This window comes from Plutella xylostella, chromosome 15 (assembly GCF_932276165.1).
Source record: "Plutella xylostella chromosome 15, ilPluXylo3.1, whole genome shotgun sequence".
NCBI classification, from domain to species: domain Eukaryota; kingdom Metazoa; phylum Arthropoda; class Insecta; order Lepidoptera; family Plutellidae; genus Plutella; species Plutella xylostella.
The window spans coordinates 10,367,916-10,389,824 of NC_063995.1; the positions used below are offsets into that span (position 1 = coordinate 10,367,916).

At 38.1% G+C, this 21,909-nt stretch overlaps 1 protein-coding gene and 1 long non-coding RNA gene across 2 annotated transcripts in view; one reads left to right on the top strand and one right to left on the bottom strand.

Annotated features, from left to right (window-relative positions):
* The window catches only part of LOC105383687 (diacylglycerol kinase eta), a 149,293-nt gene that overhangs the window by 27,227 nt on the left and 100,157 nt on the right, over positions 1 to 21,909 (top strand). The window lies entirely within an intron of this gene.
* Positions 6,101 to 7,424, bottom strand: LOC125489632. The gene is made up of 2 exons (XR_007267109.1): positions 7,307 to 7,424; positions 6,101 to 6,144 (listed from the first exon to the last, which is right to left on the bottom strand). It is a non-coding gene; the product is annotated as an uncharacterized LOC125489632 (long non-coding RNA).

Here is a 21,909-nt window from a genome sequence, read left to right on the forward strand (position 1 = left end):
TTTTCAGACTGAAATGGCTCGACGCGCCGCCGCAGGCTGAGGCACGCTGCCGGCTCCCTTCCCCCCGCCCGTCCGCGTTCCCCTGTGACCCACTTTTTTATGCCCGCGCTCTCGACACTTCATAAGTTTATACTTTATAATTTATCATAATCTATAACTATAGTTCTTATTTGTTTACTTTTTTGAATAATATTTTATGTCAAGTCAGTCCGTGACTTCACCCAGGGTTCTAGCTGAAAACCAGCGCTATGGTTTATCATAGCACCAAGCTGAGCTAGAACCCGTTTCTGCACCGGGAAGCAACACCCTTGCTCATTTTCCTTTGGCTTTTTTTTTTTTTTTTTTTATTATTTGTTTTATTATTTATTTTTTGTGTTGTTTCCGTGTGTGTGTGAAATAAATGTATTTTCTTTCTTTCTTTCTTTCTTTCTTTATCGTACATAGTTTTTGTTTTTTCTAATTAATTCTAATTAACTAAATAGTTTCTCATGAATTGTTATGTAAACCCAAGTTCTTTTTAATCCGACTATATATATCGATATATTTAGATCTTTTGAAATAATAACAATATTATATTATAATTTTTATTCATTCTACCGTGTGCGACCTGTTCTTATAAAATGTATCGAATAACAAATTATAAAAATAGTGTGTTAAAAAAAAAAATAAACACGCACTCACGCCTTGTACTAATGTACTCCCTTGCGGGGTAGGCAGAGGTGCATTGCTGCACCCACTTTTCGCCAGAGTGTAATGATAGTCCCAATGTAATAGGGGGCGGGCCTATTGCCATTTTACGGGCACATCCAAGACCCGAGAACAAATATCTGTGTTTAAACAAATATCTGCCCCAGCCGGGAATCGAACCCGGGACCATCGGCTCAGTAGTCAGGTCACTAACCACTACGCCATTCGGTCGTCACCTAGTATATCCTTTTTGCAACATCCTGTGTATCGACGGAGACAAAAGTACCCGGGGGATAGTAGCTCGTCTGCGCAGTCCTTAAATATAACTAATTCGAGTTCAGGGACAAGCCTAAAGTGGGCTCATAAGTTGCTAATTTGCTTCGAAACGCTAATGTCTAATGAAGCTTTTAGCGAGGGAACGCCTCTGAGTAATATCTGTTTATCATGAGAACCCTATTATTGTAACGACTGTCTCTCTGAGGAATTTTTTTTTTTTTTTTTTCTTCCCAACATTAGCCAGTTAAACTAACGTCTAGTCTGAGAAATGCGGATACAAATGTAAAATCAAATAAAAAAATAGACTTTTACGGCATGGCTGTAACGAACCGTTACCAAAGCATCCACCGCACCTACCCACATACCGAAGCCACAAGAGCGCCCGCAAGTCGAGGTGGGGCACCACACAGGCGACTCCGGAGAATACAAGGGGCGCGGGGCGACCCGCCTATAAATAGCCGCCAGACCGCCGCGCAGGCACCATTCGTCACCTCCTGCTCCGGCGAGTGACCAGTCCGTTCCCGATATCCTTCCCCGCACCTCTATCTATTTAAGTATCTATTCACGCACACTATTCTCACTACACCGTCCTCCCTACGCTGTGGGTCGCCTACTAGCGGATCGAGGTTCCCCGGAATACACGGACGCCTGGGTCGCCTAGTTTAAAGCGGCCGTGTACCGAACTATACAATCGCTGAACACACACCGGCCCTCAGCCACACGTTCTTACCAACACAAATACACTCCACAAATCCTGGAACAAGTCCACACGTACCACCGGTATTCGCCCGACCTCCCGTACCCTGTACTCCTTCCCCTTATTAAGTTAGAAACATCCGCGTAGGCCCCTTCAGGGCCCGACCAATATAAATATCAATAACCGTGATAGGTATTTGTGCATTTGTGTAGTGTGTTAATATTAAGTACATAAGCTGTAAGTACCCTAGATATATAAGTTAACCTGGTTGTAAATAAAGCGGGTCCAGTGCCGCCTAAATTGTGTTACACTAATTAATCGGCATTATTAATTCTCACCCCGTACACCTACCGAGGTTATTTCCCTCCAGGGGCCTCAGGATCAAGATCAGGATAGCTAGGACCGCTTCACGGTCATTGTAGATCCCCCAGGCGACCAGGTACTCCTTCAGAGGCCGGCGCCAAGCTGAGCTAGTCTAAGACCGCTTCCCGGTACATATTAATTGAGAGTTATTAGGTAGGTACCAGCCCTAAGCACTAGGAACATTAGTCATAAGGGTAAGTATCACATTACAATATAGCACCCAACCCCTACTCTCGGGGTAGGCCAGGCAGGTCGATTCGCCCAGGGGTCGCTCCCCGGTGATCCAGACCAGCTCCTGCTGAGCTGCTACATTACATTTGGCGCCCAACGTAAAATCCACTAATTCTCATCAATATTTCATATTATTTAGCCCCCCGTAATAAATCGTAAATCACCAGAAATAACCAACCGACCGACTAACCGTTCAACTTAACTATCTACCCGTAATTGTTCTAAAAATAGACCGACAACCGACCGACCGACCCCGTTTAACAAAAATTACAATTCAAAAGTTAAGAGCAAGTAAATTTGTGTTGGTCATTTTTATTTAAATTTCCGTAACCGATTACAAACTGGCCCCGTTTTATATTAGGTAAATATACAGCATCAAATGCCAACTTCTTGGATTTATAACCTTAGTAAAGAGGAATTAATAAGGGAAAGTAGGGAAAGGAAGCTACCGACCGTAAATTTAACCGTTGACAAGCTGAGGAAGCAGCTGTCCGACCACATCAGAGAAGAAGAGGAGGAGACCTTCGAGATGACATCCGAAGACCAGACCAAAACCGCGAGCCAGCTGAACCTGTCAGCCATCGTGAGGGAATGGGATATTTCGTTCGACACCGCATGCGACCCGGTTGAGTTCATCGAGCGTTTGGATGAACTGACGTCATCAAGCGACGTCCCGCAGGACCGACTACTCCAGGTACTACCTAAAGTACTAAGAGGTAAACCGCTATTATGGTACAGAAACAACTCAGACAGCTGGGAAAAGTGGGAAGACTTCCTGAAAGACTTCAAACTATTCTTCTACCCGGCGGGATACGAGAAGAACCTGCTCGAGATGATCATCGCACGAAAACAACACCACCGTGAATCTTTCGTCAATTACCTGACCGACATACAAACCCTGATGAGAAGGTACGGAAAAATGACCAAATCAGAAAAAGAAGAAAGAGTCTACGAAAACATGAACGCGAACTACAAGTACTACATCAAGAAGCAAGACTTCACCAGCCTCGGGGAATTAATCAAACAAGCAGCCGAGTACGAGCAGATCACACAAGAATCCTCATCTCAACAGTGGAATCACCGACCAGACCGACACCGTCAAACACCGAAAGTTTATCCAGAAACATCACCAGAACCGCGTAAAATACACGAAAAATACGACAAGACCACGTGCTGTTGGAACTGCGGCAAAGCAGGCCACTCACACAAGGAATGCCGGGGCAGGCAAGTACTGTTCTGTAGCCAATGCGGAGTCCTCGGGAGACTAACGCGCAACTGCTGCAGAAGAGAAACTAAGTTCGGAGACACGAACATAACCGCCGAAGAAACCCAACCAGAATACCGAATCTTCGAAAACGTAAAAATAGGGAACATGACATACCGAGCGTTGATTGATACAGGCTCCACCAGATCTTACATCAGTAGAAACATCTATGAAGAGAACTCTACAAACGCCGACACAGAAAAAGTCGCAGGGATGCGAGTAACCGTCGCAGACGGCAGAGTCATGGACGTGAAACTCAAAATAGACCCAGAAATCGAGATACGGCAGAGAAAATTAACACACGAACTCTTCGTACTACCAGCTTATTCACCGCCAAACCTAGTTATCATAGGCATAGACCTACTAAGAAAAGCAGGAGCCACAATAACCTGGGACAACAACACTGAAAATATACCGAAAGTCACCGAAAACGTCGCACCAGAATCAACGCCACCAGACAATAATATAATAAACGGCGCAAGAAAATCAAAATCCCGCAAGCAAAAGAAAAAACCTAACCAACTACATCCACCAAGATATCCCGACACAGCTTCAATCCAGGAACGAAAAGGATGGTTCGAGAGGAAAATGACCGAAACCCGAAAATCACCTGAAAATGACCCAACATTCGCAATTAAAAACGGCTCACTCCATAAACGAATTGTAAATCCGAGATACGGGGTCAAGATCAATTCTCAATCGCAGTGGAAAATATGCGTTCCGACAGTGAAAAGAAGGTCGATTATCGAGCAACACCTTAATGAACCGACAACAACAGGCCACCGAAGCACGGGAAAAATCCTAAAAAGCATTGCTGAAACATATTACTGGCCCGGGATGTACAAAGATGTTCTTCATCATATGAAAAAGTACAAAGAACGACTAAAATCATCGTCATCAAACTCGCTGCAACCAAATTCCACCGAACCGAAGCAGTAATAACCTACCGACTACGTCATCACCCATCGCCAGATGTGCCTAGCCGCGGTACTCATGCGATGCCGAACAAACCGATTATTCCAAACCTACCCTCAATCATCAACATAATGAAGATTGAAGACAAATAGCCGTAAAAAGTTAAAACATTTGTATATTTATGAATTAGTCATTCCGTACCATACCATATAAATCTTATTATGTATAATTTGTAATTTAATTATAAATATACAACCGAAAAACCGCAATCTATATTGAAAATATAGAAATAGGTAAAAATGTAAACGCAAATGCACACATTTTACACCGTCCGTCCGTAGTTTAATATAATGTAAGTAAATAATAGACACACAGACATGTTAAACGTATAACATCCACCTTTTTACATCCAAGTCACAAGTAAAAATTTTGCTCAGACTTAGAATAAGGATTGTAATATTTTTGAACGCAGCCCAATACGTTACTCTGTGAACGTACACAGGTTAGAATTTTAAATGTCAAGTGCCAAACCGACCGAGTAAATTTCAGCGCAAGGGCACATGCCGTATAAATTTTATGTTATTTGCAATGTAAATAATCTAAAACCGAAAAGCTGAAACCGTATACCTAATGTAATTACCAGGAAAATGGATATCAATACACAATAAGTTACACATACATAGCCTACAATGTAAGTAAATCCAACCATGCATTTTATCATTGCTCATGTCTTGTAAAAACAAAATATTCACATCTTTTAGGTAGAAAAGAACCCCGAATATACCGAATATCCTGACACATGCACCAAGCAATGATGAAATGCTCATGGACTATACCGTCTAATCTTGTTTTTTTACCAAAGTTATTAGTATTGTAAATGTTAATTAACCTGAAATAGATATCTATGTAAATAAAATGTACCTATGTATCCTGAATCCAGATAATAAAGTAGGAACATGTTGTAAACAAATGCACCAGTACATGCACCTTTCTCTTTATTTTTTCTTGTATGTAACTACATAACCTGTGAATTTTTACCAGGTAAAAATTCTCCTGCTGAGGGGGGAGAATGTAACGAACCGTTACCAAAGCATCCACCGCACCTACCCACATACCGAAGCCACAAGAGCGCCCGCAAGTCGAGGTGGGGCACCACACAGGCGACTCCGGAGAATACAAGGGGCGCGGGGCGACCCGCCTATAAATAGCCGCCAGACCGCCGCGCAGGCACCATTCGTCACCTCCTGCTCCGGCGAGTGACCAGTCCGTTCCCGATATCCTTCCCCGCACCTCTATCTATTTAAGTATCTATTCACGCACACTATTCTCACTACACCGTCCTCCCTACGCTGTGGGTCGCCTACTAGCGGATCGAGGTTCCCCGGAATACACGGACGCCTGGGTCGCCTAGTTTAAAGCGGCCGTGTACCGAACTATACAATCGCTGAACACACACCGGCCCTCAGCCACACGTTCTTACCAACACAAATACACTCCACAAATCCTGGAACAAGTCCACACGTACCACCGGTATTCGCCCGACCTCCCGTACCCTGTACTCCTTCCCCTTATTAAGTTAGAAACATCCGCGTAGGCCCCTTCAGGGCCCGACCAATATAAATATCAATAACCGTGATAGGTATTTGTGCATTTGTGTAGTGTGTTAATATTAAGTACATAAGCTGTAAGTACCCTAGATATATAAGTTAACCTGGTTGTAAATAAAGCGGGTCCAGTGCCGCCTAAATTGTGTTACACTAATTAATCGGCATTATTAATTCTCACCCCGTACACCTACCGAGGTTATTTCCCTCCAGGGGCCTCAGGATCAAGATCAGGATAGCTAGGACCGCTTCACGGTCATCAACGCCATCAAGACAACGCCGATGACGCCTCGTTCATGCACGTAAAAATGTATTGTGTTGTATTTATTTCATATACATAATAATAATCACAGTTGCATTTCAAAACCTTATTCTATTATAATCTAAACAGCACATACATTAAATAATTAATAATAATGGTCATTATGGCCGGAAAAATTACAAATGATAAACATATTTGGTTACAGAGACGTCATTGAAGTCATTTAATGGTCTGTGTGAACTGTCAGACCACCACCAGTGCCACTCGCAATTCCACTTTACGGGGATTTTAAAGCGTGCAAAAAGTTGAAGAGATGCTCGAGGAATTTCTTTCACTATTTCTTCTCCTCAGCTTTTGTGAAATGGTGGTACACTCAAAATTTTGTGTAACAAAGTAATTGTAAAATTTTAAGTCGAATGAATGTTATTCTATTCTTCTATTCAATAGAATACTAGTACAACTACTTATGAAGCTGACTGTACTCGTACTATTACCCCCAATCAGGGCGCGATGCGTGAAAAATGTCTCCCGCCCTATTTATCTTCAAGGCCTGTAGTTCACGCTACGCACACACCTGGCAAATCCACTTGGCCAATAAAATAAGGTGAACATGACGAGATTGTATATGCGTAAACAATCATGATGTGTCTGGTTAACTTTTAACTGAAAATGTGGGATGTCACGCGTTTGTCACTTAACAATCCGAATCCAAATTGTCTTTTATCAAGCAGTATTTAACAATGAAAGGTCATTATATTCCTATTTATGTCCTTAACTGTTTATTTTAAAATGCGAGTCACCCTGTAAGTGGACCACCGTCATCATCATCATCATCAGTGGCCACAGCATCTTAACAGATGATAGTTACAGCATATCCAGAGCAGAGGCACTAGGTGGCGGATGGCACACCACATCTTCTCCTGTGACCACCGCCATAGTGAAGACGATTTCTAGCTCCATATCGAGCCACTGAAACACTGAAACTTTCCCTAGATATATAAGTTAACCTGGTTGTAAATAAAGCGGGTCCAGTGCCGCCTAAATTGTGTTACACTAATTAATCGGCATTATTAATTCTCACCCCGTACACCTACCGAGGTTATTTCCCTCCAGGGGCCTCAGGATCAAGATCAGGATAGCTAGGACCGCTTCACGGTCATTGTAGATCCCCCAGGCGACCAGGTACTCCTTCAGAGGCCGGCGCCAAGCTGAGCTAGTCTAAGACCGCTTCCCGGTACATATTAATTGAGAGTTATTAGGTAGGTACCAGCCCTAAGCACTAGGAACATTAGTCATAAGGGTAAGTATCACATTACAATATAGCACCCAACCCCTACTCTCGGGGTAGGCCAGGCAGGTCGATTCGCCCAGGGGTCGCTCCCCGGTGATCCAGACCAGCTCCTGCTGAGCTGCTACATTACATGGCAATAAAATACCTTTTTACATGACTTTAAATAAAGTATCTATTACCGAATACTAAATATTTTCGCTTCAAAAAATAATTCACATTATTATAGTTCGTGGAAAGTCAGCTGCGCCCAGACGCGTGGAGGAGTACAGTCAGGCACATAAGTAGATACACACTTTTGTGTCAAACTGACAAACCGTCAATGTTTGAATTAATAAATAGGCGGTTGGTGATTTATTAAATTAAAAAGTCTGTTCCGCTTTGCTATTTTCCGCTCATTTCTCTTTCACGGTGGAAATCCGGCTACTTTAATGCAATTAACGCCATCAAGACAACGCCGATGACGCCTCGTTCATGCACGTAAAAATGTATTGTGTTGTATTTATTTCATATACATAATAATAATCACAGTTGCATTTCAAAACCTTATTCTATTATAATCTAAACAGCACATACATTAAATAATTAATAATAATGGTCATTATGGCCGGAAAAATTACAAATGATAAACATATTTGGTTACAGAGACGTCATTGAAGTCATTTAATGGTCTGTGTGAACTGTCAGACCACCACCAGTGCCACTCGCAATTCCACTTTACGGGGATTTTAAAGCGTGCAAAAAGTTGAAGAGATGCTCGAGGAATTTCTTTCACTATTTCTTCTCCTCAGCTTTTGTGAAATGGTGGTACACTCAAAATTTTGTGTAACAAAGTAATTGTAAAATTTTAAGTCGAATGAATGTTATTCTATTCTTCTATTCAATAGAATACTAGTACAACTACTTATGAAGCTGACTGTACTCGTACTATTACCCCCAATCAGGGCGCGATGCGTGAAAAATGTCTCCCGCCCTATTTATCTTCAAGGCCTGTAGTTCACGCTACGCACACACCTGGCAAATCCACTTGGCCAATAAAATAAGGTGAACATGACGAGATTGTATATGCGTAAACAATCATGATGTGTCTGGTTAACTTTTAACTGAAAATGTGGGATGTCACGCGTTTGTCACTTAACAATCCGAATCCAAATTGTCTTTTATCAAGCAGTATTTAACAATGAAAGGTCATTATATTCCTATTTATGTCCTTAACTGTTTATTTTAAAATGCGAGTCACCCTGTAAGTGGACCACCGTCATCATCATCATCATCAGTGGCCACAGCATCTTAACAGATGATAGTTACAGCATATCCAGAGCAGAGGCACTAGGTGGCGGATGGCACACCACATCTTCTCCTGTGACCACCGCCATAGTGAAGACGATTTCTAGCTCCATATCGAGCCACTGAAACACTGAAACTTTCCAATTTTATTGTACGCCAATTGGTTACATTACAGTAAGTACGTATTGAGAGATTGTTAACTCGATTTCCCCGGTATAGTTGGCCTCAGTTCAGGCGACACGCCGGCTCTCGCGACGAGCACACCTTTACACACACGGCCAGGGGAATCCCGACCATACAGCAATATAAATAAACCTGAAACTCTGAACTTTTCAGCCGTGCGCCCGTCAGTCGCGGTTCACGCCTCGAAGCGAGCGGACGCCTGTAGCCGGCTTCCCTGACGCGGACGCGATCAAAAACCAACAAATCATTAATGAAAACTCCCCCTAAACTCAATCTTTCGCAATAATTCTCGCCTTAAACCCCCTAGTCTAACGTTTTTAACTCTTTCTATTCACTGTGTGTGTATTAGTGTTAACGCATCGGGCGCACTTTAGTGACCTGGTTTTTATTTTGAATTCTTGCACAACTTCGTGCGGTTTTGTGTTTGGACTCATCTGCAACTCTGAAGGTATGTGTTATGTCTTCAGTGAATCATTATGTTTAATGTTGTTTGTGTGAATTCTGAAAAGAACGTTTATTTATTGGGTGAGCCCTACGGCTGTACCGGGCGCGGAAGGTGAAAATGATTTGGTGTAAGCGAGGTGGAAATTATTTATAAACAAACGATGAAATTGGGTAATACAAACAAAACATTGTAATACTCAATCAATATTTTGTTATATAAATGAATAAACATTTATTTAAGTATGCTTAAATATATTTTTTGATGTAAATATATTAAGCTTTTTTTAGTAAACAGTCCTGAAGTCCTGAGTAAGAAGGTCTGGCTGTTTTAAGTGTAGGTAAAGGGTAAGGGAACATACGATAGGTTTCCAGGTTATTGCGAAGCGAGTGGGTAAATTATCTACCTGTGCGATTTTAATCAATATTCGAGAGTCTACCCGAGCCCGACCTAAGCTAACAACGGCTGGGGATACATTGGACCTTATACCTATTCTTTGGCATTTTTTACAGAATATTAATAATTATATATTATATATATTTTATCAATTCATCACATCCATATCGCAAACCCATTGTTTTGCTACGGTGCGACAGACAGAATACATAAAATTTATAGAACTCCTCTTTTTGCATGGTTTATATAATATATTATACCGTAATAACGCAGGCCGAGTGTAAATTCATGAAATTCTGGATCATTTTTCTCTATAGAAATTTTCATCATCATAACAACCCATCACATCCCCACTGCTGGGGCACGGGACTTCTTCTACTGAAGGAAGGGTTTTTAGGCCTAGTCCACCATGTTGACCTAGTGCAGGTTGTTTTCTTTCTTTCTTTATTTTCTTTAACGGGTAAAAAAGCTTATTATTGCTGCACAGAGCTCGTTTACGGGCACCTTATGACGTGATTTAGCTCATGTTTATGCGAATATGAAAATTTACTCTGCATATTTCGGCCGGCAATGAAAGCTAATTCTAACTACACTGAATTTGAATGATCCAAGCTCGTTTAGTGCAAACTATTGTTGGTTTCGTTACGTAACAGTGAAAGTAACACTGATTACTGAAAAATAATAACAGAGAGTGACGGCACGTCTTTTATCCCACAGGTAGCCATTATCCAGACATTGTGAAACACCCCCTAACCTATAGAAGCTCCTAGTACCTTGTTAAGATAAAATGGGTTTTTACGTTAGGATGCACTTGGTGATTAAATCTTCAATCCTTTATCGTTCATAGCTAACACTAAAGTGATACTTTTAAGATGTGGAGTTAAACATCAAATTCTAAAGCTCCAAAATTTTCTTCAACAGTAATTAATTTATAAAAATAATTAATAGGTAAGTAATAGTAAAATAAATAAACTTATAAACGGAACCTTTTTGTATTACGGTTCTTGAAATTAAATTCCATACTGTTAAAGATCAAACAATTTAGTTACTAGCTAAATTATTTACATTACATTTATATTATTAGTAACCAACTGATGTTTGGCGTTTTACAACATTATTGGTTATGTTTTAGAGTTTCTAAACGAAAAGACACATTACTATTAATATTATTTATCGACCGCTACAGAAAGTTTATATCATTAATTCCATTCTTTCCATGGTTATAATAAGTTATATAACTAAAATCATAATAACCTGGGGCTTTGTATGGTGCGGCAGTAAACACCTCGTTAATGAAAATGGACCATATACATACTTTTATATTTTGTTGTTGTTTTTGTTGGTCGAAGATTGCCGTTAATACTTTCGTAATAAGAACGAAACTAATCTTGTTGGGAATATTGATGTAAGATGATTAAATATAAATACCCGAAGGGATACGCATAATATGCTTGATTACATTCTCAAAGTTGTTTGGTCTTTTGGGAGTTGGGCGAATACGGCATTGTGATGAAATATACAGGGTGTCCCAAAAGTCAACGTCATCCCTTAAAGGGCTGATAGGTCAGCTCATGAGAGGCCAGAATATCACAATATGATCTTAGTAAAAACTTGATAATTTTCGAGATATTGACACTTTTATAAATTTGCTGAAAATCGACACCTTGGATGCGTTTTTTGCGTGCCGCCGGTACAAAAATCCATATTGTTAGAATTTGTTTGGTGTTGCATCACCCTGTATAGCCCTGCTATTGATCGCAGTCAAAAAAAATATCGAGTAATGCTGTATGTTAAAAAAAAAAAAAACCGGCCAAGTGCGAGTCGGGCTCGCGCACAAAGGGTTCCGTAGCAGCAAATCAAAATTACAGTTAAATCAACCTATCTCAAAAACTATAAGAGATACTTTGATCAAACCAAAAATCGTTGAAAGAGTTAATTAGCATGCATCACCTCTATTTTTTTTAGAATTTTATACCCCGTAGTTATAAAAATAGAGGGGGGGGGACATACTTTTTACGACTTTGAGAGCTGATATCTCAAAAACCGTTCACTTTAAGAAAAATGTTTTTTAGAAAACTTTATATCATTTTAAAAGACCTTTCCATTGATACCCCACACGGGTATGTACATCGAAAAAAAAAATTTCATCCCTCAGTTACATGTATGGGGGGCCCCACCCCCAATTCTTTTTTTTACTATTTAGTGTCATATTTTTGTAGCGGTTCATACAACACATATTCCCATCAAATTTCATCACTGTAGTACTTATAGTTTCCGAGTAAATCGGCTGTGACAGACGGACAGACGGACAGACGGACAGACGGACATGACGAAACTATAAGGGTTCCGTTTTTGCCATTTTGGCTACGGAACCCTAAAAACACGGTTTTCAAAGTCATAAAAGGTAATCGTATTTTTTTATAAACAACTTTGACTCTACATACTGTAAAAAAAATATACGACGCAAACCTGGCACCTTATTTGAAAAGATTGCTCATTTAATGCAGTTTCCAAAATGGTATGAAACGTTGCTATAGTTTTAATTAACAAAAAAGTATTGCTATTTTAGTACAAAACGACCTCGATGTAAAATTGTTTGAAGGAAATTTATCTGACTGAATTTATTAAGGGTAAGTCATGTTGGAATGAGTAAAAGTAAAATAGGTGATGGGGTCAGCCGTGACAACATAGATGACGCAAAAATAGCTAAGAAAAAACTTACCAAACTCTTATAAAACATATTTTGCATTTTTTACACCTTATTTAAAAAAAAAACAAACATTTATTGACTTTTATTTTTATTTCTCAAAATTATAACACCACATTATTATATTAAGTACATAATCAGCAAAAAATAATACTCATTAATGGTCATAATCATAATTTTGAGAGTTTCACTTTGTTTTGTTTAACAATAACTTTAAAATAAATAACAAGTAATTAGAGGTAATGTTAATGACAAACTGATCTGTCCCTTTTTTGGATACTGTGGGTGTACAATGTACATGTGTAAGCGTTTTACTTCATTATATCACACATTAGCACTACTCAGGAATGTACGTTACCATGCGCTACATTTATGGGGAATGTGAAGTTGCTATAGTCTACTTTTTTCGAGAAAGATACTCAAAATGCGTTTTTTTTAGTAACTGTGACAACGTTGTCTCTTTTCCCACTCCCGGCCACACCACCTATTTTACTTTTACTCATTCCAACATGACTTACCCTTAATAAATTCAGTCAGATAAATTTCCTTCAAACAATTTTACATCGAGGTCGTTTTGTACTAAAATAGCAATAACTTTTTTGTTATTTGAAACAATAGCAACGTTTTATACCATTTTGGAAACTGCATTAAATGAGCAATCTTTTCAAATAAGGTGCCAGGTTTGCGTGGTATATTTTTTTTACAGTATGTAGAGTCAAAGTTGTTTATAAAAAATACGATTACCTTTTATGACTAAGAAAACCGTGTTTTTTTTTAAACATACAGCATTCCTCGATATTTTTTTTGACTACGATCAATAGCAGGGCTATACAGGGTGATGCAACACCAAACAAATTCTAACAATATGGATTTTTGTACCGGCGGCACGCAAAAAACTGATCCAAGGTATCGATTTTCAGCAAATTTATAAAAGTGTCAATATCTCGAAAATTATCGAGTTTTACTAAGGTCATATTGTGATATTCTGGCCTTTCATGAGCTGACCTATCAGCCCTTTAAGGGATGACGTTGACTTTTGGGACACCCTGTATAGTAATATAGTAAAAAAACATACACCTAGTTTCAATATTTTATGTAGCTTAGGCGGCAGTGAAATTGCTTCCGAAGCTTGGGGCCGCGGGTTCGAATCCCGCCCAGGGCAAACATTCGTGCGATGAATACTTACTTGTGTTCGCCTTGTGTCTGGTGGTCGTTTATCTTTTTAATATGTATCTGTGTAGATATATCAGCTGTCCGACACCCATAACACAGGTTCTTCCTAGCTTGGGGTCGGATGGCCGTGTGTGAGATGTCCCCACATATTTATTTAAAATATTGAAGTAAGACGGCAAGAAATTTGGAATCGATCGCACATCATATATAGTTTATCAGATGCCCTCATCCATTAGAAAAGAGCTGATAATCTTCAAATGGCTGAAGCGATTTTCATAAAACATGACAAAAGACTCAGGGTAACAAGACCCCTAAAGTGACAAAACGAAAATCGAAGGAGCTAAGTTACCACACTTACCACAAACACGTTAACCTTATAAACCCCTCTTTTTCCGTTAGGGGTTAAAATATAAAATACTAGCTGGTCCCGCGCGCTTCGCTTCGCCTTAAAAAGTTTTCCCGTGGGAAATCCGGGATAAAAAGTAGCCTATGTTCTTTCCCAGGGTCTAGACCATATGTATACCAAATTTCTTTCAAATCTGTTCAGTAGTTTTGGCGTGAAAGAGTAACAGACAGACAGACAGACAGACAGACACAGTTACTTTCGCATTTATAATATTAGGATAAATTATGTGAATTGGTAGGTCTTCAGAAAGTAGATATAATTTTATTTCCTCTTATGGAATTCGGTCCCTAAACTCCAGTTCTATAGACGGCGGCGGCGGTAGGGGACGGTCAGTGAGCTATGGATATTAGAGCTTTTAGGGGTTTGTTGAAGCCGTGTGCCGAGATTGTTTATTTATTTTCAAATATGAGGTACTTTAATACAATTTAGAATAATTAAGTACTTCTAGATCTTACTTTGCAATTCAGAAAAAAACATTTTGTACATAGAATCGCTGTTTTCGAAAATTTTAAAACTAAGTATGTAACGATTTCGGTTTTTCTATATATCTTCTTAACGCGGCGCTAGTTAGTCGTTAAGGCTGGTGGTGTGTCGCCCTGCACTACCAGGCACTATGGGATTGCTTTGATCGAAGCTACATTTATCATGTTTATCGCTCATAAAATATTTTATGACCAACTTTTACGACACAACATTGGATCACTTTGTGTTATGAAGATTTCACTCTCGTTAAATACTTATTATGTGTGTTTTATGTACTACATAATATTATTATGTTTTGTCTTGTCTAAATACTACTTCTTCATCTTAGCGGCTTGGTGTCAAAGACTAGCTGCTCTGTGTAATTTGGTGAAATACGCAAAATTCAAATTCAAATGGTTTAATCGACGTAAAATTTTACAATTATTTGTCGATAGTCATCTACCACCATTTCACAAAGGCCCCTTCATTGAGAAGGAAAGAAATGGCGAAAGAAACTCCTCGAGCATCTTTTCAACTTTTTCCTTATAATCTATTACAATTTTTACTTATATCTAGTACCTACAATTTTACTTAAGTACCTATATCCATTTCATTTTTTCAATAGCCTTAGCTGATGTGGACAAGACCACGCGTTTTTGTCGTTTAAATAATCATTTATACTATAGTAAGCTTTACTACATAATGTAGCTTAAACATAATTCTTAAATTTTTGCTCAGTAAGGTTTATTGCTTCATTTGATAATTTATTATAAAAACGTATACAGTTCCCAATGAATGATGTGTTTGTTTTCGAAAGTCTGAGTGTGGGGACGCCGTTGACGAAATCGACGTTGTGAGCATACATTAGCGTCAAAATATGAAAATTATAATATAAGTATAATATAAATAAGGGCTGATTTTTCAATAGTCAGATACCTAAATGTTATCTGAGGAATAAAATTGTTGCTGTCACTGTCATACTTACAAATATTCTGACGCTACAGCAGTAGAATTATTCCCCAGAAAATTTTTATCTGACAATTGAAAAATCTGCTCTAAATAATAAAAATAAATCATAACAAAAGGAAAATAATAAATAATCGTAGCGCTTCTTTAGAAGACGGTAATACCGAAGATCATTCAATCACTGTAACTTTCGTTCACTGAAAATCATCAAAGAGTTCGAGTATTCTGAATCTTAAGTTTATAAATATTTTATTGATTCTATTTGTAAGTTCCGGTTTGCCACACATCACCAAAATGAAAGTGAAATATTTTAAAAAACTACCTCTATTGTGCGATGAAAATAATTGACGTGGTTATAAATTTTCAATACATTTGAATGCCTCACATTAATCATCCAACCTAACATTATCTGTGTATTCTGCCGCAGTTTCATATAGGTAATCACATAAAGTTATTTATGTATTTTATTAAATACGAGTACATATTTATTAAATAGATGTATTCATCTAAATTTATTTTACGGAACCCAGTATAACATATTGGTAGTGCGACGATCATTTTGCGTAAAAACGAGCAAAATGGGATATATTATGATGAGTTAACACATTTAGGTCACATGGCCGGCGAATGTTTGAGTTTCATATCGAGGAAGTCCTCATTTTTGGAAGACTAATTATAACAGAGTGTGTGAACATGAACAATGACATCAGACCAGAAATGGGATGGTATTCAATCGGTCATCGGTGATTGACCTAACCGCCGTTCACTATCCGTCAATTATAGCTTTTAAAACCTTATTTTAACTCGGTAGAATATTCTAATTAGTAGGTATTTTAGTTAAATGTATACAATTTTATCATTTGAATTTAAAAGCCGTCGTTTTGGCCATAAACAATATCTTGCAATGGTTGGAGAAATTTCCATCTCGCCGGCGTGACAAAGCGACATATATTATGAAAAAGGTACCCCACAAAATGAACATTTGAGATATTCACGAAATGTCGTGGAAAATTACAAAATTAATTCTCGGATTAACTGAAGCTTTAATCTACGGATAGACACGTGGAGCCATTTGTTACGAATCGCGAGTAGGAGGCGGTTATTAATGATGTTTCAGTTCGGAATGGTACCACACAAATATTTCATATTTAGCTTTGATGGGTATGTTACTTCACCAATCTAATAAAACCGACTTCTATGGTGTAGGGGTTCTCTGGAATGCTCTTCCTGAAGGAACTAGAAGTGCACCTTCTGTGGCTTAGAGATAGCTATAAGCAATAAGGCCGCCTCTTTGTACTGTTTTATTTTTTAAGTTTTGTTTTATTTGTAATTTTTATTCTTGGTGCAAATAAAGTGTATTGTATTGTAAAACAACCTGTTACAATGGATAAAAATGATTCGAACAATGTTTAAGTGCATTTATTTTTAATAAATAAAGACAAAGCCTAGTTTGGGGACCACTTTATTAACTAAGATACCTTACATAAGACATGTGCAAATTATAGTGTAATATTAGTGTACCTAACGGAAAATGTATGTACCTAAACTGTTTTTTGTGTAATAAAATTTCTTTTTATATAAAAAAAACTATAAATTAAAAAAAAAGCAATCTGCGCTAGGCTAGATTTACAATAATTCCCTTAAACACATACCTTATATAATAAACATATCACACATACCACACATGCCTTATATATATAGAAAAAATGACCTTCCATCCCATTATTATAATACGAATGAATCATTATTATAATATTGGAGATTTTAAATACCGCGATTACATTAATATATGGATCACCACAATCAATCGTTTTATTATCAACTGCAAACATGACATCATAAATTCACATTAATACTGAAAACCACGTGTCGTATTTTATCAAAGCACTCATTAATAAAATAAAAACTAGGTATAATGGAAACTTATCTTCCTGTGTAGCGCCATCGTCAAGTTTCTAATCGTATCTTGTTAGAAGTTTTGGCGATTAAGTTCCAGCAATAATTAAGAGCTTCCTACTATTTATTAATTATTATTATTATTTAACTATTTATTGTACAAATATCAAAAATAAAAGTACAAAGGGTGGAATTAATGCTAAAACCATTTTCTGCCAGTCAACCCGCAGGATGTGCAGGAAAAATAGGTAATAAAGTGTACAAAAAAGAATGTATACGAAATTATTGTCTTCGTTCAGTAAGCTCATCATATATCCGTTTATAATATATCTAGAAGTAAAAAAACAGAGATTTTAATACAATTTTCTAGTCCACAACACAATACAAATAACTTATTCTAAACTTAAGAAAAAGTGTGATAAGAACAAATATAAACATGGGGAGGCCTTTGCCCAGCAGTGGGACACTGAATAGGCTACTTAAAAAAAAAACTGTGATATTTCTGAGGTGTAGGTACTTACCTTACCTGTTCAGGTTGTAACCTGACAGTCATTATTTAATAAAACCGTAAATAATTTCCGAAAATTTCCTCTAATAAAAAATACAATATTAAAATTTACGTCCGCAAGAAGCTTTTGCGGGGAATTAGCCTGAAAATCCTTGTTTATTGTAATCCGCTTACAAAATGGTGAAGGAAAACAGGTTTCCAACCTTCCATTACGAACGAGGTGGTCTATGTATTTTCATACTCATTTGTCACTCTTCCGAGTCCAACAAAGCTAGCTTTTTGCAACAAAAACAAGTGCCAATAACTTTTATTCATTGGTTAAATTTATTTATTTAAGGGCTGATTTTTCAATGGTCAGATAAAAGTTATCTGTGGAATAGTAACAATAACTCTGATGCTGTCGCTTCAGAATGTTTGTATGAGACAGTGACAGCAATAAATTTATTCCTCACATAACGTATCTGACTATTGAAAAATCAGCCCTTTGTATACGAGTACATCATACCTTTAGTTTTACAGTTATTATCCCACATAACTGTTTTACTTTATACAGTTTGTCTGTAGAGTCTCTGTAATTTACAGTGGTGTTAGGGTAGCAGTTGCAACTGGTCCTCATTGATTAGTTGGCATGTGAAAGCTTTGTGAGTGTTCCACTATTGCGTCTCTTACCAATACTGTGGCTGAATGGCACGCGAAGTACAGTGCCATAAATTTATCTGTTCCGGTGACAGCTCACGTAAATATTTCTTCATTCTATAAGATTTTAAGTTTGCCAGTAGTGGTAATTCGCTCTATCTAATCTATATAAATATATGATTCATTAGTAAATAATGTGATATGGATAAATTCGCTGAATGCAGATGGCGGGTGAACGTTTGGGGTGGCGATCTTTAGGAGAGGCCTATGTCCAACAGTGGACTATGGAAGGCTGAGAGAGAGAGAGAGAGGGGATCAATTTAGTTCGCTCTCACCGGAACAGATAAGTTGGTCGCACTGTATGATGAAAGCCGAGTCCCCCTTTGTGCGATGCCCCACTAGTGAATATCACATTTTCTCGTAGAGTAAGACTCGGTATGATTAAACCTTTTGAAGTACATTGTGCAGGTACACCACACATATTGTGTGGTGAAGGTAAAAATTGCGGTGACGTCAAACGTCTGATAAGTCCACTCAGCTTCGCCTATAGCTACATACAAAAATGTGGCTGTATTGGTCAAAAAACTATACTTAAGTACTTTTTTAATATTCTATACTGTAAGAATAATGGACCTGTCCTAGACGTTGCAGCGCTGCTGTTTTAGCACAAAGTAAATTTTGACTAAGTAAGTAGGTACAGTCCAGCAAAATATACATACAATTGTGGTATTATGGCTGGCGCAAAACTTTTATTTTATAATCCAGTGATGGGTAATACATACGATGGACAAATTTGTACTCATTATTCCTACTTGGACATTTTGTATTTTTGGGCATTAATCGTGCAAAGTAAAAGTGCTTGTACTGCATGAGACTATAAAATATTATTTATACATATTATTATATCTTTCACTCGGTGTATTATGTATCTTTTTAGCTGACTGTACCCAAGCAGCCGTCATCCCACGTCGGCTGACTCGGCAGGTTTCTCCGGGATCAAATTTATAAGTTTAAATATGATTTAGCTAAAATATACTTTTACACAGCTTTTGAAGCTTAAAATAATCTCCTTGAGGATTAAACAGCTCTGGGTATCTTTTCTCATTTGAACATTAAAGAATATTTTTTTAAAACTGCCTCTGTGGTCTTGTGGTAGAAGCTTCGCTTCATGATCCAGAGGTCCCGGGTTCGATTCCCGGGTGGGACTATCAATTTCTGTTTCTAAATTGTGGTTCTAAGTTTGGTTAGGACATAGAAGGCTGATCACCTGATGTCCGAAACAGTGAAACGATCCATGCTGTCGGATGGGCATGTAAAGCAGTCGGTCCTGCGCCTAGCTCTCTCCAGTCGTGTCGGCCAATCCGTCCCATTGGGTTATGAGAGTGATGGAACAGAGAGTGCTCCTGTGTACTGCGCACACACTTGGGCACTATAATCTACTCCTGCGTAGATGGCTGATCTCAATTGAGATTGGCCGCCGTGGTCGAAATTCGGCTAGGAGGACATTACATTATTTATTTTTTTAAATATTCTTTTATACAGGATTACACCAAATATTTAAACTGAGTCAGTAACCAAGAGGACAAAAGATTCAGTTTACTTAAAATGTTTCGTGCAAGTTACCTTAAATTGTCTTGTGTATCTTGAGTTTTATGTTTTATTGTAAACTTTAGAGCGATTCAGAAAACAAATTTAGGCTAATGTTGGAATTGAATCTAAATCGGTTTTGGTCTGCACGTATACTGTTAAAGCAATGCAGCAATAAATTAAACAGTATCTAAATTTGCTTAAGGCTAGACGATCAATTATATTGCGCAATATTGACAATTGTGCAATATAATTCATGGTCTAGGGTTAATATTGAAGATTGCGCAAACGTCATTTGGATTAAAAACTTATTGCACAATAAATATATTGCAAAATATTACTGTAGGTCTAGGGTCCGCCTAAAGGTTCCAACTCAGCGTTGGTCTCAGTTCAATAAGCCACAGAATACGGATGATTCATAAAGTTCCGATTTGACGCTAGCGGGCGGCAAGTAGAGTGGATTTGAATGTCGTCTTCACCCTTTGTGACCATTTTACTCAAGAAGTTTTCACTCTTGATGACCATTTCACTGTAGAAGTTTTCTTAGCGGGACGTTCTTACAATATTCAATTTGAGCTAGTGTGGTAATCCTAACTAATATTATAAATGCGAAAGTCACTGTCTGACTCTCCTACAATAGAATAGATTTAATATATTAGGTTTTGTATTTATTTCAGACAGCTGAAAAACTTTAATACCGCGATGTAGAATTTCATATTAATTGGCCTCGGTTCCATACAAGCTCTCTGTATTGCGCTTTTAGTGCCATCTGTTGATTATATCCGGAACTGTCTGTCTGTCTGTTACTCTTTCACGCCAAAACTACTGAACGGATTTGAATGAAATTTGGTATATATATGGTCTAGACCCTGAGAAAGAACATAGGCTACTTTTTATTGCGAAACGGAGGTTGTAAGGGGTTAAAAGGGGGGGTTAAAAGTTGTATGCGAATACTTAATTTTAAAAGATAAAAATCTGGCGTAGTGGTTAGTGACCCTGACTGCTATGCCGAAGGTCCCGGGTTCGATTCCCGGCCGGGGTAGATCTTTTTTTAAATAAACTTTATATTTAAGCACTTGATGAGCAATAATTAAACATTTTGTTCTAGCGTTTTTGAAACTTCGATCTGTGAGGGGATGAAATAGGGGTTCATATTTTGTATGAAGTTCGTCATTTTTGAAGATAAAAACATTATATTTTGTATTTAGGCACTACATAATCACAAAAAAATAATAATTAGCATATTTAAAAAAAACCCAGTGTGGGGTGTAATATAGGGGTTGAAAGTTTTATGGGTGTTGAGTTTTAGAAGTTTAATTTATATTAAGTTTTTTGAGGTCCTCGAAAACGACCCAATAAACGACTGTACTTTTCAATACGAGGTTTCATTCATTGTCATCTGGTTCTTATGCGTCATTTTTGAAGATAAAACCATGAAACTTACGTAGGTGTTTTAGGAAAAATGTGCAGTGATTTTCTATACGGAATTCCCATGACTGACACGCACAGGCTAAACGTAGCGTAGGCACTTGAAATTTGGAAGGGACGTAGCTTAGGTACCGTATTTTCCCACAAAAACCGGAGTTAGCGGTTGAAATTCGGCATTAACTTAAGCTGTTTTTAACAGCATGCGGATTTGACCACGCACGCTGGATTTCCCCGCACGCGTTCAT